Genomic DNA, 19,317 nt, shown 5'->3' with positions numbered 1-19,317 from the left:
TTCAGGCTAGAGAAGAAGATCCTGAAGAATCAGAATCTGAAGAAGAAGATGAACTGTCCATGATCTCCAGAAAGGTAAACCAACTCTGGAAGAGCAAGCAAAGGAAGTTCAGAGGCTTCAGAAGTTCAAAGAGATTTGAACGAGGAGAATCTTCTGGTGACAGAAGATCTGACAAGAAGAAGGATGTCTGCTATGAGTGCAATGAGCCTGGACATTACAAGAACGAGTGTCCAAAACTTCAGAAGGAGAATCCCAAGAAGAAGTTTCATAAGAAGAAAGGTCTTATGGCAACATGGGATGATTCTGAATCAGAATCAGAATCAGACTCTGAAGGAGAGCAAGCCAACTTCGCGCTGATGGCTACAGAAGATGATGGATCAGAATCTACATCAGAATCAGATTCTAAAGAGGTATTTTCTGAACTATCTAGAGAAGAGTTAGTTTCCAGTTTAACAGAACTTCTGGAACTCAAGGCTCATCTTAGTATCAAATACAAAAAGCTGAAGAAGAAGTTTGAATTTGAAACTAAGAAGTTGGAATTGGAAAATTCTGAACTGAAGGAAAAAGTTTTAAATCTATCCAAAGATAGTGGATCTCCTTCTGAAACAGAAAAATCCATTCCTAGCATGAATCATATTCTGAAAGAATATGACTCGAGCTTCAGAAAGTTCTTATCTAGAAGTATTGGCAGAAGTCATCTTGCTTCTATGATATATGGTGTTTCTGGAAACAGAAGGTTTGGCTTTGGCTATGAGGGTGATACCTCACATAAATTTGAACCTATTGATGATCTGAAGATCACATACAAGCCATTGTATGATCAGTTCAAATATGGCCATGCACATGATATTAGGCTCACTTCACATGCACAGAGTTTTAATACTGTTCACACCAAGAAGCATGTGACACATCCTAAGAAATATCATGCTGACAAACCTAAAGAATATCATGTTGTTCCTCCTGTTAAATATTTTGCTAAACCCAAGTTCAATCAGAACTTGAGGAGAACTAACAAGAAAGGACCCAAGAAATTGTGGGTACCTAAGGAGAAGATAATTTCTGTTGCAGATATCCTTGGCGGCAAAGAGGACAAAAAGCAAAATGTCATGGTACCTGGACTCTGGGTGCTCGCGACACATGACAGGAAGAAGGTCTACATTCCAAGACCTGGTGCTTAAACCAGGTGGAGAAGTCAAGTTTGGAGGAGATCAGAAGGGCAAAATCATTGGCTCTGGAACCATAAGTCTTGGTAACTCTCCTTCCATAACTAATGTACTTCTTGTAGAAGGATTGACGCATAACTTATTGTCCATAAGTCAATTAAGTGACAATGGTTATGATATAATCTTCAATCAAAAGTATTGCAAGGCTGTAAGTCAGAAGGATGGCTCAATCCTATTTACAGGCAAGAGAAAGAACAACATTTATAAGATTGATCTTTCAGATCTTGAGAAGTAGAAGGTGACTTGCCTTATGTCTGTTTCTGAAGAGCAATGGGTCTGGCACAGAAGATTAGGACATGCTAGTTTGAGAAAGATTTCTCAGATTAACAAACTAAATTTGGTCAGAGGACTCCCAAATCTGAAATACAAATCAGATTCTCTTTGTAAAGCATGTCAGAAGGTCAAGTTCTCCAAACCTGCATTCAAGTCTAAGAATGTTGTCTCTTCCTAAAGGCCGTTAGAACTCTTGCACATTGATCTGTTTGGCCCAGTCAAAACAGCATCTGTCAGAAGAAAGAAATATGGATTAGTCATTGTAGATGATTATAGCCGCTGGACATGGGTAAAGTTCTTAAAACACAAGGATGAGTCTCATTCAGTGTTCTTTGAATTCTGCACTCAGATCCAATCTGAGAAGGAGTGCAATATCATAAAGGTCAGAAGTGATCATGGTGGCGAATTTGAGAACAGATTCTTTGAGGAGTTCTTCAAAGAAAATGGTATTGCCCATGATTTCTCTTGCCCTAGAACTCCACAACAAAATGGAGTTGTAGAGCGAAAGAATAGGACTCTACAAGAAATGGCCAGAACCATGATCAATGAAACCAATATGGCTAAGCACTTCTGGGCAGAAGCAATAAACACTGCGTGTTATATTCAGAATAGAATCTCTATAAGACCTATTCTAAATAAGACTCCTTATGAATTGTGGAAGAACAGAAAGCCCAACATTTCATATTTTCATCCTTTTGGATGTGTGTGTTTCATTCTGAATACTAAAGATCATCTTGGTAAGTTTGATTCTAAAGCACAAAAGTGTTTCCTTCTTGGATATTCTGAACGCTCTAAAGGCTACATAGTATACAATACTGAAACATTGATTGTAGAAGAATCAATCAATATCAGGTTTGATGATAAGCTTGGTCTTGAAAAACCAAAGCAGTTTGAGAATTTTGCAGATATAGATATTGATATATCAGAAGCTGTAGAACCAAGAAGCAAAGCTGCAGAAGCTGAAAGTCTCAGAAGCAATGGATCAGAAGATAGACATGGCAATATAACCCATACCCGCGGGTACCCGCCCGAACCCGCCCCGAATTTGACGGGGAAAACCCGCTTTGACTGGGTTTGGGTTTGGGTTTGGGTTTTCCCCGATTTCAAAACATGGGGACGGGGCGGGTAATGGGGAGTGTAGTACCCACCCCGAACCCATCCCCGAACCCGCCCTGTTTATTATTATTATTATTATTATTATTATTATTATTATTATTAAAGAAAATCATACTTATTTTTAAAAACTCATACATTATATTTTTAACCTTTCCATTTTCTCATTGCATTTATGGTTGGTTATATCAATTAAAAGACTTTTAATATTCCAAAAACAATTTTAATGGTCCAATTATATCACTTCCACGCTTTCCAAAAGTCTGAGTATCATTGAATTTTTATTTTCCCATTTCAATTAGAAGCCATTGTCGACAATACATCACCGGTTCACCATCTTGAGTAAATCCTCATCAATATTACTGTAAGTTTTATTCCTTTTTTTTTTCTTCTTATTTTCAATTCTAAAACTTAAATCTTTACTATGGTTGTAGAAGAATTTGATGGAAAGCACTATATTCTTCTGGGTTTTTTAATAGAGTATTTAAAAGCTTAAATCTAGATTAGAAATATATGAATGAATTTTCCATATTGTGTAGTTCAGCAAAATTATTCATACTGTAGTGATTTGGTTTAGCTTTATGCAATTAGATTATTTTATGTAATTATTTGTGTTTAGCTTAACGCCAAGCCTGCTAGTAATTTGATTATTTCTATCTATTCATACTGACACAAAACAACTTCATTATATATTAATAACAACACAAGAATAATATCATAAGACATTCTCTAATGTACATTGTTTGCTTAATTATTGGTTTTATTTAACTAAAAGCTTAATTTGTAGTTTAAAATCATAGATTGTTTGTTTAATGAGATAGTGTTGATATACATTGCATTTAATTAATTTTGTAATTTGAACAACTCAACAGGAGATAAACATGGAAAATGTTGGTAACGCTGATCCACTTATTTCACAAGATAGTGCACACCAACTAGCTCTCGGTATGGAAGAAAGTTTCAACTCTTCGCTTAATGGCCTGACACCACCAAATGAAACAATTGAAATACCTAATGATGAGACAATTGATAAAATGGATACATGTGATAATGTAGAGGCATTGGCAGAAACAAAGAAAGGAAAGCTTAGGAGTAAGGCTTGGGATCATCGCAAGATTCATGAGAACAAGACTACAAAAGGACAAACATTTATCATGCCAAAGAGCTTACAAGGAAAGCAAGAATTAGGAGTTGGTACTTATAATGCTGAAAAATCAAGGAAAGAGCTTGCATGTGCAATAATTATGCATGAGTATCCTCTTTCAATTGTAGATCATATTGGTTTTCGAAGATTTGTTGCTTCTCTACAACCATTGTTTCATGTTCCTTGTAGAAATACTATTAGGAAGGAGATATTTAAAGTGTATGAATTTGAGAAGACAATAACTTCAAAGTTATTAGATAGTCTTCAAGCAAGAGTGGCGATTACTTCGGACATGTGGACTTCAAGTAATCAAAAAAAGGGGTATATGGCTGTTACGGCACATTATATTGATGGAGCTTGGAATTTGCAGAGTTGCATCTTGAGGTAATTTCAATTTTTTATGTCTACTTTAAGCATAAATATAATATGTTAGCTTCATTTATTTCATATTTTAAATTTTATTATGTGTTAGGTTCATTTATATTCCTGCTCCTCATTCAAGTGATAGACTTTGTGCTGCTTTAGTTAAGTGTTTAATGGACTGGAATATCGATACGAAATTGTCAACTATCACTTTAGATAATTGTAGCACAAATGATGCTATGATGGACAAAATTAAGGAGAAGTTGCATTTAAGTACTTTGTTGAGGGACGGGTCTTTACTTCATATGCGTTGTTGCGCACACATATTAAATTTGATAGTAAAGGATGGTTTAGAAGTAGTGAAAGATGGAATAGAAAAGATTCGGGATAGTGTAGCCTATTGGACTGCAACTCCTAAAAGGAAAGAAAAGTTTGAGGAGACAGCTAAACAATTGCGAATTTCTTGCACTAAAACTTTAAGTTTAGATTGTCCAACTAGATGGAACTCCACTTTTAAAATGCTTGACATTGCTATTTTGTATGAGGATGTATTTAGTCGGTTAAGGCTACGTGACACTCGATACACTTGTGTTCCAACTAGTTCACAATGGAAATTTGCAAAAGATGTTTGTGAAAGATTGAAGTTGTTCAATAAAATCACTGAAATCATTTCCGGCACTAAGTATCCCACTGCCAACATGTTTTTTCCTGAGATTTGTAAGGTTAAATTGGCAATATCTGATTGGATTAACTCTTCCAATTTATCAATCAAAGAAATGGCTAACAAGATGTTGCAAAAATTTGATAAATATTGGAGTGTCACCCATGACATAATGGGAATTGCTAGTGTTTTGGATCCTAGATACAAAATGGAGTTACTTGAATACTATTATGAAAAATTGTATGAACAAGACTCTTTTGAGCAAGTTAAGAGGATTCAACAACTATGTTATGACTTAATTGCTGATTATCAATTGAAGTTGAACCCGGAGAATAGTGGTGACTCACCAATGTTGGAATCTAGTCGTGTGGCTAATGATGGTTTAGATGATTATGATGCATATGTTCGAAAGAAAAAAAAAGCTAGAACTTCATTTGTTAAAACAGAACTGGATCGTTATTTGGAAGAGGAAGTTTTACCGCGAAGTCCTGATTTTGATATTCTATTGTGGTGGAAGTTAAATGGCATCAAATATCCAACACTCCAAGCAATTGCAAAAGATATTTTAGCAATTCCTATTTCTACTGTAGCTTCAGAATCCGCATTCAGTACTAGCGGTCATATTTTAAACCCGCATCGCAGTCGACTTCATTGGACAACTTTAGAGGCTTTGATGTGTACTAGAAGTTGGTTATGGAGTGCTGAAAATAATGGTATGTTTTTATATTATTCTGTCAATTTTTAAATATGATGAAATGAGATATAATTATGTAAAGTTTAAACATTTATTTACTGTCAGATTGCACTGTAATGCTTTAAATTTAAACAATGGTGTTGGCAAGTTAAACAATGTGCCGTAAATCTGGACAGTGTTTTATTTTTTCTAAAGTTGTGCACCTAATTTTACTACAACTTTAAAATGGAATATGTTAACAGTTTGTTTAGTTAGCCTAAAATATATGGGTTAATAAATACATTTTAATTTTTTTTATGTCTACACATGTTTGTTTTATAAGAGTTGTAATTTTCTATGTCTACTCATATATTTTTTATAAGAATTTAGGTTGTAATTTTAAACATATTATATTTTTCTATTATATTGTAATGATATATGTCAATGTTAATTTTGTCAAGTATGGACATTTACGATATAATTTTGTATTTGTTAATTGATTACTAATTAAATTGTATTGTGTTTCATATTTTCAGGTAGTATGAGTTCTAAGTTAAGAAATGACTATACTACTTTACTCGAAGAAATAGAGCCCGATGAAGAAGGTAAAAATTTGTTATTAGAATACAAGAGTTAACTAAGTAGTCAATTGACTTGTTAGTAACAAATTTGTTATTAGAATACAAGAGTTAACTAAGTCTTGAATTGTATTATTATTTATTACTAATGTTTGTATTTTTTTATACAGGTGAAATATTAACTAGTGGTATTAGTTCCCTCTTTGAAGATGGAGAATAGCATTTAGAGAAAGAAAGAAGACAACATTTTATGTTGACCACTTGTCTATTTTTGTTAGCAATTTTCATAGACAATGATGTTGAATATTTTTAGTTATGTGATTGTTTTATTGGTATTTTGGAATGAATATTTTTCTATGGGTTTGTTTGGATGTTAGTTTGGAATATCAATTTGTATTTTATTATTCACTTTTTATATTTTGGATTATTTGGTTTTGTTAATTTGAAATATTAATTATATGATTAATGAATTAATATTTTTGTTTGAATTTTATTATTCAAAATATATGTTTCAAATTCTTCGAGATTGTATTTTATATTTGTTATATAAATTAATATTTCTTCGGATTCGGACAGATTTTGGGTTTTGGGGAAAATTTTGGATTTGGGGAAGCTTTTGGGTTTGAGGCAGGTTTTGGGTTTGGGGGCGGGGCGGGGATCCCCGAACCCATATGGGACGGGTTTGGGATTCAATTATTCATCCCCGTCGGGGATCGGGGCGGGGAACGGGGATTTATCTGAGATTTGGGTTTGGGTTTGGGGAATACAAAAACCGTCCCCGCCCCGCCCCGTTGCCATGTCTATCAGAAGATCAAGTTGCTGCATCTTTAGAGAATCTCAGGATTTCTGAAGAGCCAACAGTCAGAAGATCACCTAGACTTGCTTCAGCTCATTCAGAAGATGTGATCCTTGGAAAGAAAACGATCCCATCAGAACAAGGGCATTCCTTAAGAACAATGCAGACTGTCAATTAGGTCTTGTTTCTTTGATCGAGCCAACTTCTGTTGATCAAGCTCTAGAAGATCCAGACTGGATAATTGCCATGCAAGAAGAACTCAATCAGTTTACAAGGAATGACGTATGGGACTTGGTTCCTAGACCAAAAGGATTTAACATCATCGGCACTAAGTGGGTTTTCAGAAAAAGCTAAGCGAGAAGGGAGAAGTGGTAAGAAACAAAGCCAGACTGGTTGCTCAAGGTTATAGTCAGCAAGAAGGGATTGACTATACAGAAACCTTTGCACCAGTGGCCAGGCTGAATTTGAAATGAGCATGATGGGAGAACTCAAGTATTTCCTTGGGATTCAAATCAACCAAACGTCTGATGGAACCTATGTTCATCAAACGAAGTATGTGAAAGAACTTCTGAAGAAGTTTAATCTTTCTGAAAGCAAAGAAGCCAAAACTCTTATGCATCCAACATGTGTCCTAGGTAAGGATGAGGTAAGTAAGAAGGTAGATCAGAAGTTGTACAGAGGTATGATTGGATCTCTTCTATACCTAACTGCTTCTAGACCTGACATTCTCTTCAGTGTTTGTTTGTGTGCTAGATTCCAATCAGATCCGAGAGAATCTCATTTAACTGTGGTTAAGAGAATTCTGAGGTATCTGAAAGGTACTACTAATGTTGGTTTAGTTTACAGAAGATCCAAAGAATACAACTTAGTAGGATTCTGTGATGCTGACTATGTTGGAGATAGAATTGAAAGGAAGAGCACTTCTGGAAGTTGTCAATTTCTTGGAAGTCATCTGATCTCATGGTACAGCAAGAAGCAAGCTACTATTGTCCTCTTAACAACAAAAGCAGAATATGTTGCTGCTGCTGGTTGTAGCACACAAATGCTCTGGATGAGAAGTCAGCTAGAAGATTATCAGATATATGAGAGTAACATTCCTATTTTCTGTGATAATACTTCTGCTATATGTTTATCTAAGAATCCTATCTTACATTCAAAAGCTAAACATATTGAGATTAAACATCATCTCATAAGGGACTATGTTCAGAAGGGTGTTATATCTTTAAACTTTGTGGATACAGACCATCAATGGGCTGATATCTTTACAAAACCCCTTGCTGAAGATAGGTTTAAGTTCATTCTGAAGAATATCAGTATGGATTTATGCCCAGAATGATAAGATGAGAAGATCTTATGTATGAGTATCTTCTGAAATGTGATTGGATTTTTTTTTATAAGAAGTTCTGATTATAATCAATTAGAAGTAGTGATTCTGTTATTACTAACGTTTCATTGTCTAAGTTGACTCAGAATCTCTTTAAAAGTAAAACAGCTGTAACTGGCTTTCTAGATGGTAAACACGTGTTCACTATTTCTGGACAAGCATGCGCGCAGTTGAGGGGACGCCTACTTAGGTAACTGTGCTAATCACTTCTTTTGTCATTATTATCTCTCCTCACGTCACGTAACATTAAATGTTATTCATCATTTCAGTTTATTTCTTTTATATTCTTCAAACGCTTCTTTTCCCTCTTATATTTCTCTCTTTTGCATTCAGTTTCTTTTCTTTTCGCTCTCTCTCTCTCTCTTTGCATTCATATCATAAACCCTAGCGGTTTTCACTATCTGCAAAGTCACCATGAATCCTTCGTCAAGCTCATCAAATCAAGAAACTGATCGCAAACAAAAGAGAAAGGCAACTGATGAACCTGAAAACAAACCAAAAAGGGTAAGGATCACCTACGATCCTCTCAAGGTGAATCCCTTTGAAGCTATGATGTCTGGAAACTACTCTAGACGTGTGTATCAACCCCTTGAAGGTATCCCTCAATCACCTCCCTCTTCACAGACCTCCACCACCTCTTCCTCTTCATTCATCTCTCTGGAACCACCATCTTCACCATCTGTTATCCCTTCCCCCTCAACCCATCTCACAGATATCTCCTCACCGCTCTCACACCCTTTTCCCACCAGAACACCTAACCCCTACAGTTTTGTGTTTCCTGACTCCAGATTCACTGTCAACCCTCCTACACCTACCACTCATGCTTATCTAGAGCTTTTACACTCAGATGTAAATAGCTGGTTGGAGATTCTGGGTGCTGCTCACCTTAATCATCTGGATGAGTATGCTACCTGCAACCTCTGGGAAGCCTTTCGCCAGGATTTTCTGGTTAGGGCTACGGATGTCCAGAGAAGGATCATGACTGAAGCACCTGGTGCTCGTGGTCTTCTCTTGGAAGTTGGTGAAAGCAGCTATCACCATCTCATCAGGAACAGAAGAGTTCTTGAAGAAAGGATACCTGCAGATGAGATGGAAGAAGGAAATCCCTGCAGAGACATCGTGGTATGGAGACCAAGGTATCCAGTGCTGACTGGAGATTTTCAATGGCTGTTCAATTGGTTCATAATGAACCCTTCTGAAAGCGCTCCTCACATGGTCTTTACAGAAGTGGTTTATCCTGCAGAAGTTGCTGGTCCAACTCCTCCAACAAACCTAGCAGCTATTCTTCAGGCATTGGAAGTTGGAGCTTCTGAGTTGCCCGAACCAGAATATGCTGAGGCTGCTTCTGAGTCAGACTCAGATGTTGAGATGGAAGGTGCAAAAGCGAAAGACCTTCCAGAAGATCGCCCTGCTGAGATTGTTGTCCCTGTTGGCAGAAGTTCTGGCGCTTCTTCATCTGGTGAACCTTCTCGTTTGGACATGCAAGAAGCAACCAATGCTGAGTTTCGCTCCTTCATGGCAAGGCAAACTGCAAGCACTGAAAGGATTCATGACATACTGGCGCAAATTTTGTCTAGGCTAGGGTCTTAGTCTTTGGTCTTTGTAGTTTTCTTTGTTTGTTGCATCTGCCTATTCTGCATACATCTTTTGTAATCCTGTTTGTTTAATCAATGAAAAAATATTCTGTTTCTTTCCTTTGTCGTTTTCTACATCTGAATCTTTTAATTTCCTTTTGATGTTATGACAAAAAGGGGGAGAAAATATATGATAAATGATCTGATTAATATTATCAGTTACCGGGTAAAAAGGCCCCACATTACTGACAGAACTTGCAAAGTTCTATGCTTTAAGTTGTGTTGTTGCAGGTATTGAAGATCCTCTTTAAAGATCAACATAAGAAGCAACAAGATGAATCAAGCTCTTGGATTCTTGAAGCAAGCTGAGTGCTATGAAGCTTCAGGATCAGAAGCAAGAAGGAAGAATGTTCAGATATTCTGATGATAGAATATGATCTGAAACATTATGTCTATTTGTTCTGATACATTTTATATGGCTCTGATACGTATTATGTGTTCTGAAACATATTCTATGTTCTGACTCATTCATGCTGACTTTTGTCGTTTAGTTTTGTTCTGTAACATTTCAGGATGTAGAGATGCTCTGATGATGCTCTGGTACATTCAACAATGTTCTGATACAATCTAGCATGAAGTGATGTAAGAAGAAATTCAAGCTCTGAAGCTGTCCTAATGGAAGCAAGAATCAGAAGCTGTGAATGTTCTGAAGATCAAAGAAATTCAAGTTCTGAAGCTGTCCGATGGAAGCAGGAATCAGAAGCTGTGAATGTTCTGAAGATCTAAAGAAATTCAAGTTCTGAAGCTGTCTGATGGAAGCAGGAATCAGAAGCTGTGGATGTTCTGAAGATCTAAAGAAATTCAAGTTCTGAAGCTGTCCGATGGAAGCAGGAATCAGAAAGCTGTGAATGTTCTGAAGATCAAGCATATGTGAACGTCTCTACTGAAATACTCAGGGAAGTCTTTTATTTATAAAATTCTTCTAGTATTAATTTCAGGGGGAGATTATTCGTCTCAGGGGGAGATTGTTAATATCAGGGGGAGACATATTCACATGCTTATGCTATAGCTGTGTAAATTGTCTTTAGCCGTCTGCTCTTTCGGATCGCAAATTCATATCATTTATATATGTTTTTGTCATCATCAAAAAGGGGGAGATTGTTAGAACAAGATTTGTTCTGATCAATATTCTTAGTTTTGATGATAACAAGGATATGAATTTTGTGTGAGATAATGTGGTACTCTAATACATTGCAATTTCCCTTTCAGGAAATATATAAAGAGTATGCACAAATCAGCGCTCAGAAGCTTTGACTCAAAAGGTTCAGCATGCAACATCAGAACATGGTCTGGCAATACATCAGAAGATGGTCAAAGCAGAATCAGAACATGGGTCTATGGGAGCATCAGAAGAACTTGAGTTCAGAAGCAGAAGTACTGAAGTTCTCATGGTATCACGCTCAGAAGCACTTCAAGGTCAGAAGACAAGAAGATGCTATGCACCAAGCTGTTTGACTCTGATGATATTCAAACGTTGTATACACAAAACATCAGATCAGAAGCAAATACAAGTGGCAGGCTACGCTGACTGACAAAAGGAAAGTCTTAGCTTGTGTCTAAGCATTTGTTCCTGAAGTGATCAGGTTGTGATCAGGATACTCTAGAAGACTTAGTCGTGGGCTAAGTGGAAAACCATTGTAATCTGTTGCGATTAGTGGATTAAATCCTCAGGTGAGGTAAATCACTCCGTGGGGGTGGACTGGAGTAGTTTAGTTAACAACGAACCAGGATAAAAATAACTGTGCAAATTGTTTTTATCGTTCAAGTTTTTAGACTACACTTATTCAAACCCCCCCCCTTTCTAAGTGTTTTTCTATCCTTCATAAATGTGAGGGATTGAAACGGGTATGGGTACTTACATATCCATAGGGCACGAGTATGGGTGCTTACGTCAGTATCCAATACCCAAGCAAGTATGGACTCCAGTTTAGGGTTTTTTTTCAACTACATGTATGGGAATGAGTAATACAGTACCATACTCAAACTCTACACATTGTCATCCCTGGCGCCAGTTCGGGTATGTTCAAGACATCCCACGACAAATCTCTATTTTTTAAGTTGAGGGTATTTATGTGAGGGAAAATATGTGTTTTCAATGATGTCAAAACTTGCAATTCAAGTATGGATGTGTCTTAAACCAACAAGACAAAGTATGGATGTGTCTCAAACCCACAGGTCAAAGAAATGGCATTTTTGGAGATTTGGATTGTTCAGGTCGACCTATAGATACTTCAGGTCGACGCATGAAACTTAGGGAAAGCCACGGGTTTGCTCAGGTCCACCCTCAGGTTGACTCATCCTGGAACCATGTTGGGACAACATGCGTCGACGCATGACCCCGTTTAGGTCGACGCAAGGAACTTTTAGTGAGCCACGGGTTTGATCAGGTCGACCTATAGGTCGACTCATGACATGATCAGGTCGACGCATGAAAATCTTGGGTCGACGCATAACTTGTTTTTCTTTCTCTGCTGAAGCCACGGGTTTGCACAGGTCGACCCTCTCAGTTGCTCAGGTCGACTTGTCGTTGTGAAAAGCTGGTTTTTGCTGTTTTCTTTTTGCTTTGGCTCCACGTGACATATAAATGATTCATTGGTTATTTCATTTGGAAACAACAAGAAAAGTGAAAGATAGACGCAAGGCTCTTACCATCTTCAACCTCTCGCTCATCGATCACCAATTACACATAACAATTTTTGTCAATCAAGGTGAGGAGTGTGAGTTGATAACATTCGACGGTAGATTCATTTCTTGTTCGAGTTAAGAGATTGTGGGTTTTTCTTGAATAAAATCGGAGGGTTTTGTCCTCCAAGATCATTGGGATTTGGGGGTTTTTAACGAGTCTTCGCTTCATCAATATTCATCCGTGCTTAAGGGATTGAGGAATCATAGGTTCACTCAACAAGGTAGCAACAATCGGAGGATAGAGGAGGAAGAATCGGGGTCACGATCTTGGGATTAAATAAGCCGAGCAGAGGATTTAAGAAACATTGGATTCTCAACAAGGTAGCTACAATCGGAGGTTTATCAAAGATCTGTGACACATTTGGTTCATCTCGGATAAAGGGAAGAGAAGAATATTGTTTCAATATTTCTACATTTTTGTAGTTGGAAATTGATAAAATTTTCTTCTCGTGTAAACACTTTGCATTCAATATTGAATATCCTAATTCTAAGTTTAGAATTAGGGGCAGACGTACCCTACGCGAGGACGACAAGGGGAACTGCCTAAACAAATCGTGTATCTCTTTTACTTTATCGCCTTTTACTTTCATCTGGCTTAATTTGTGTTTGTGTGAATCGTTAGAGCTTGGTAACTACTGCACACCAAGTGTTTGATAAAATCACGCACACACAAATTATTGTTGTTATTTGTCTATAAATCATTGGAAGTAATATTATAAAGTAACACTAATAAGTCAACTGATAATACAATGTGTTAGTTCACTTTTTCATCACGTTGGTTTTTGCATATCCGGTCCTTCCAATAAAGGGTCGTTAGTAGAAGATTTTGCAAATCCGGGTAGCTTTCGCATTAAACTCTTTAAAAAGCGAAAAGGGAACGAGGGATCTATTCAATCCCTCCTTCCAGATCTGTCACATCGTCTAACACTTTATATATGATTTGTAAGTGGCGTTGTTAGCTCTTCCCATACCATTACAGATCATGCAGTGGAGGTTCAGATCCCTGCACAATGTGTGGATATATTGTTACTTATAGTGGTACCTTAGTGTATATCACCCTCACATTGTCCCACCAGTTAAGCATGTAGATGGTGTTGGACCTTCCAATTCTGGGGGGAATTCTGATGACGCTTCACCGCCTCCACCTAGTGTGGAAGACCAACAACGTTTGCAGATGGTAATAGTCATTATGGATAATCTCATGGATTTATTAAGTCCAAATGGTGAGGTTTATACTTTGTCATGGCTGGCAGCACACATAGCCCGTGGGGACCTATGTAGACATTATTATTGTTGTATTATTTGTATATTATTTGTATTATTACTCAGACATTTGCATCGTTCACTTTATTATATAAAACTTTGTCGCTTTTATTATTATGGATATAACATAACTTAACACTTGACAATTAACATAACTTAACATATGACAATTAACATAGCTTAACACAAACAATAATGAATTACAAAACTTAGACACTACTAGATAATTCTTGGCGTTTCAACATCTTGATTATATCATCGACAAATCTAACACTTATGCATCAAACTCGATCGGTCCCTTTGTTAGCCTACAATGACGCGTTCTCCACATAACCTTCAAATCTTCACTAGTATTCATCTCACTGTTGTTGTATTTCACATTTCCTTCAGTATCAATACATGGTGCACAAAATTTTATCTTACCCACCTTTATGTTCTCGGTATGGGGTGGCAGATTATACAATAAGGATCTTAGAACAACGATACTCGTGGTGTCCTCAGGTAGCCGAAAATCAATAGGAGGTTCCCATTGCTGAAGGACGCAACTGTCATACATGAATATTGAGACATTCTAAGAAGTTTTTTAACAACAAATAATCTCTATTTATACAATTTTGAATTTATTATAAACCACATACAACTTTTGGTACAATCACAGCCGTACAAATTGTCGAGAAAATTTCAACCGTCAAAAATTACACTACCGAATTTTTTTGAAGTCCTTCTAAAAGTATGATAAATGCATGAACTTTTGAAAAATTGGTGATTTTACACTATAAAATTTTTAAACATTTTGCAAAAACATCCGGTACACTATGGTATTTTTTGAAAAATCAGTAAGTATTTTCATCATTGTTTTTTTTTATAAAAATCAATAAAAATGTATAGTGAACTTTTAGAATACACTACTGATTTTTTTTTATAAGTACCAGGTTTTTAACATGTCCTACCGATTTTTTTGTGCGCTCTTTTTTAATAAAAATAAAATGACAATTTCTTTATCCACCCCCTGGAGTGAGAATCTCTGTTGGAAACTCGAAAATACTCTACGGAGATGCATCTCCGAAAATATTGGGATTTTGATTAATTCGGAGATGCATCTCCGAAGACATAAAAAAAAATTGGGATTTTGGTTAATTCGGATATGCATATCCGAAAAAACCCAAAAAAATGGTCAGAGGTTTTTTGGATATGCATATCCGAAAAAATTTCAAAAAAAAAACCCAAAAAAATGGTCAGAGGTTTTTTGGATATGCATATCCGAAAAAATTTCAAAAAATTGAAAAATTTAGGATATTGATTAATTCAGATATCATAAAATTGATATAATTTATAAGATATGAATAATAATAATAATAATAATAATAATAATAATAATAATAATAATAATAATAATAATAATAATTATAAGGTTGATATTTCTATTCTGATTCCAATTATAAATTAAAAAATAAAAATCATAGAAAATTTAATTTTTTTTGAACAAATTGCATATTAATAATTACTAAAATTATAACTAATACACAACAATTATGATTATATGAAAACAAATATATTAATAATTATTCAACAAAAATTTAAAATAAGAGATCAAGTAAGAATAAAATTATTTACTATTTTATTCATGTTTTAATATAAAATTCGAATTACATAGTTTTTAAAATAATAAATAAAAATCACAAATATAAAAATTATTTTAATAATTAATTATGACAAAAACATCATTTTTCACTTAGTTTAAAAAAATTACAAGAAGATTTTGTCTTAATTTCATTTAGTGAATAAATTATATATTTAATTTTATTTATGAAATATAATAAAAATATTTTTCATTTATATAAGTTAGTAAAATAATTTTTAACTTTAAAATTGTTTTGGAATTTTTTTTTTTATAAATGAATTTTCTTAACTATAAAATTGTTTTTGAAAATTTGTTTATGAAAATTTTTTTTATGTATCATAAAAAAATATTAAATAAATATCTTTATTATTATTATTAATTTTATATATAAAAATAAGGTGTTGATTTAAATATTTATTAGGTTAATATTATTATTATTATATGTTAATTATAATGATATATATTTAATAATATATTTTAATTAATACAATTAATTATACTATCCTTGATTTTAATTTTTTAATAATTATTGAGTTTTTTCGAATATGTATATCCGAAAAATTTTAAAATTAAAAATTGAAATATTTCGGATATGTATCTCAGACACCTCTTTCCAAAAAAAATTAGTATTTTCAGAAGTGCAACTTCGAAGTCAATTTTTTTTATAAAAAAATGTGTATTTGGATATGGACTTTAAAATAATTCTTTTTTTCTAAAAAAAATACATTTAAAAATGTGCTTCTAAAATATATAAGATATTTAAGTAATTTCGCCGTAGGTTCTAAAAAGGTAGGAGAGTAGATAAAAAAGTTGTCAAACAAAATTGACAAAGATAATTTAAATATTAAATAGAAAATTGTGGGTTATCAAGCACGAGTGAGGAGATGAGGGGTACAAATCTCAAGTTTTCCCCCGTAACAGTGGGCTTGGCTCGCAAAATGTATTGAGTCATCAGCTACTGAGTCTGTTTAATTGTGCCTTCTTTCTTTGAATTTTTTTCTTTACTTCCAAAGTAGTTTTTTTTTTTCTTTTTCTTTTGACTTATCACCATTGGTATAATCCAGTCTAGGTGACAATTCTGACATCAGCAATGCTATATGTACACTAAAGTGTACACCTACACCGTATTGGTGTATGTACGGACGGCACTGTTCATGTACGGACGGTACTATTCACCGTCCGTACATGAACAGTGCAATATTATATTAATATTTTTTTTACTTTTTTATTTATTATTTAAAATATTATTTTTAAAAAAATTTTTTTTTTTATATTTTTAAAAAAATATTTGACAATACCTGCAGATTTACTTCCGGATTTACCTGAATTTGAAATTACCTGCGGATTTACCTAAATTTGTAGGTAAATTCGCAGGTAAATCCGCAGGTATTGTCAAATTCGTAGGTAAATCCGCAAGTAAATCCACAGGTATTGTCAAATCCGTAGGTAAATCCGCAAGTAAAATTCGCAGGTATTATCAAATCCGTAGGTAAATCCGAAAATAAATCCGCAGTTATTATCAAATCCGTAGGTAAATCCGGAAATAAATCCGCAGGTATTGTCAAATATTTTTTTAAAAAACATAAAAAAAAATATTTTTTAAAAAAATAATATTTAAAAAAAAATATAAAAAAAAATTAATATAATATTGCACTGTTCATGTACGAACGGTGAATAGTACTGTCCGTACATGAACAGTACCGTCCGTACATACGGTGTAGGTGTACACTTTGATGTACAAATAGCATTATTGTTCTGACATCAAATGAAATCAACCTCCACCATTGAATCAACTAACAAGTGGTATACCTCCAAAGTTCCTGTAATTCCAAAATAGTGTTAATTTTACAAATTAATTTTTTTTGTCAAATATCTTCTTGACTTAAAAGATACGGGAAGAAGTAAGTTAATTAAAATTACTAGATGATTTAAATTTTAAAAGATGTGATTTGAATATTAAAAAATAATATATATTTTTTTAATTTTGGAAAAAATATATTTTAGCAAATTTAAAAAATTTATTGTTTTCATGGTTAACATATTAATATTTTTGAAAAAAACTCAAGAAAATTTTAATTTTACACCTATACAATTATGAATCTAGTAAAGTGAAGTTGTCAAATCCCACCTAAAAATAGTAATAGAATTGTGAAAGATAAAATTAGCAATTTGAATTAGTGTCAACATTGACAAGAAAATGAAATTTCCTCAGTCACAAATGCACTTAAAATTTCAGATTTCCGAATCTGGCTTTGTCATAATCACCCATTAAAAATATATAAACATTTTCTGGAAGAATTTCTCTTTAAAATACGATTGATTGATTCGATATTTCCCACTATCTCAACTTTTCAAATACTATTACAATAATTATAGCACCAAAACTTTACATTGTGTTCAGATACAATGCTCCTGAATTTAATAATCCTATTACTATAAAAAGAGTTAGAACAAGCAAATAAAGTTTTTATAAAAAATTTGAAAATTAACAAAAAATGAAAAAAGACACAGCATATTATACATGACTCCAGCATAGCAGATCTATGGAAAATATAAACTATTTACTAAAATTTAGCATATCCTCTTTGATAGAATAATCACGTCATGCATTAAGCTCCAATCTTTCTGCTTTATTCTTAGCCAAAAGCATTTCACTTCCACTTCCTTCTATTGCTTGATTTTTTAAAATTTAATTTAGACAAAGTTATTTTTTTATTTTTATCTTTTTATTTTTTTGAAATTTTAATATCGATCTTGCAACCAACAAATTAAAAAAAATAATGCAACCATCTATTTAGATTCGAGCCATTCAGAGTTTCGGTTCTAATTTGATATATATGTCTATATATATATATATATATATATATATATATATATATATATATATATATATATATATATATATATATATATATATATATATATATATATATATATATATATATATATATATATATAATAATTAAAAATAACACATAAAAAATATAAGTATATATTAATAAAAAATATTTAATTAAAATTATTTTGATCTTAATCAATCTCATTTTTTTAATATATTAAGCTTTTATCGTAACACTTTTTGATTTATTAAATTCTTTTAGAATATTTTTGTATGTTTATTAATATAAAAAAAATTAAACTTTTTAAAATTTAAAGTTCAGTGTTGTAGGATCTACTGCTTCTACATAGGATCGGACTTACATCTATTTGTAAGAACTCTGTTTAAAGACCGAGAATTCAACATAAAAATTAATAATTGTTAATTTGAATATGAGACTTTGGATTTTTTTAATTTTTAATTTTTAATGGGTATGATAAAGTTTATGTTTTTTTTATTACTTCCTCATGTTGTGACCACATTTAACATGTAATGCTTTATCTAATCTATGAATTTGTTTCTTTGCTAGGGTGTTGTAAAGGGGTGTCCACTAATTATGAAAACTTTTTGAGTAAATCGAACATGTTAAATATTAAGATGCTTAAAGAAATAATGTTGTCTTTATTATGCACCTTTTTATATATTATGAACTTTTTTTTCATTGGCTATCACCTTTTGAGAAAAGTTCCATGTTAGATGAAACCACTTATCCTAATTTTCTACTTGGACAAATAAATAGTTATAAGACATTGTAAGTGGGAAAAGTATATTTTTAAATGAAAATAAATGAACATTGACTAGTAATAATTTTTCTTGTTTTAAAACAACAACCACATAATATAAGAGATTAATTTCTGCAGCAAAAACAGTTAAAACATCAACCGTTTAAAACTTTTGTATTAAAGCGGCAGAAAGAAATAATGACATTTTAAATCGGCTTTAAAACACTTCTTTAAGCCAATTTTTATTGATAGCCAACTTATAGACTTATAGTATAATGATTCTATTTTTATAAAAATCTACAATTT

This window comes from Vicia villosa, linkage group LG4 (assembly GCF_029867415.1).
Source record: "Vicia villosa cultivar HV-30 ecotype Madison, WI linkage group LG4, Vvil1.0, whole genome shotgun sequence".
Classification (NCBI taxonomy): domain Eukaryota; kingdom Viridiplantae; phylum Streptophyta; class Magnoliopsida; order Fabales; family Fabaceae; genus Vicia; species Vicia villosa.
This window is presented reverse-complemented; position numbering follows the sequence as displayed.